This window comes from Acyrthosiphon pisum, chromosome A2, assembly GCF_005508785.2.
Source record: "Acyrthosiphon pisum isolate AL4f chromosome A2, pea_aphid_22Mar2018_4r6ur, whole genome shotgun sequence".
NCBI classification, from domain to species: Eukaryota; Metazoa; Arthropoda; class Insecta; order Hemiptera; family Aphididae; genus Acyrthosiphon; species Acyrthosiphon pisum.
The window spans coordinates 74283244-74284480 of NC_042495.1; positions in this window are offsets into that span (position 1 = coordinate 74283244).

Here is a 1237-nt window from a genome sequence, read left to right on the forward strand (position 1 = left end):
CCCCGATTTTACTTTAAAAGGATTTTTTTTTCATTTTTTTTTCTATATATCCGGCTGCTGAATACTTGTAAACAAAAAGGTTCTGGACCCCCATCTAAAATCATCTAGGCCCTTTAAATACTACTAATTGCTGACCCCTGACCTAGAACAAGAGTAAGCGCTCTTACTTCACTGAACTATTTCAGCCACTATTGGCATGTAAGCGCATGGATAATAATAAGCTGTTGGTTGTCGATCATTCGATAAAAAGAGATCTTTACACTGGTTAGAAAAAAACTAAAAACGAAAGTATACTTGCAGTACAATATAGACACTATTTTCACAAGTCGTATAAATTAATTTTCCACAAGCGTGTTGAGGCGTTCGTTAATAATAACAAATAAAAACCAATTAAATAGGTAACAATGTTACAAAAACGTTTATTTGTGTAAATCATAATTAAATAATGTTTTTGCAGTAGGGATAACAATCTTGTAATTTATTTTTATAATTAATATACGCCAAACGGCGTTTTACATGGTATTACCTATGTCAAGTGTTCAAAAGTCATGTGTTAGAAAATCAAGTGTTATAAATTTAAGTCTCATAAGAATCATGTGTTTTAATATAATATTTGTTTTCCATACCTAATTGATTTTGACTCTTAGCACTCCTTACCCATTCTACGTCGTTTAATTTATGCCTTGTTTAAGTTTTTTAAATTGTAAATATTGTGGGTCCGGTCTAGGAGAATTTTACGCTACACATATCTATAGGCTATAATATTAGATATTATATTAGATTTGATAATTATATTAGCGTATTGGGTACATACATATTAGATATTACCTTTACTTATAAAGACCAAAAATGTTCCTTATCATTTAATCGTTTCAGCTAAATGTAATCTTTATTTATTATCGAAGTGGCGCACAGTGGGATAAAACACGAATTTAGAGTGCCAAATATACCATTTTTTAAACAAAAAAAACCAATAATTTTTTAGTTAACTATGTATGGATGTATTATGTTCACGATTATAAAGAACAGGTTAAGCATCGCACGCTGTATCAGCGGTCAGAACTAGTTACGCTTCACGTAGTTCATAAAACCGCCGAGCGCTGCTAGTCAGACGTGCTAGATTTATATTATACTGTGATAATCCCAATAGAAAATAACGTTTTTACAGTCTTAATAGTCTTATACAAATGTAAAGTAGGTGTAATTCGTTATAACTTATACTTCGTATAAGTTCATA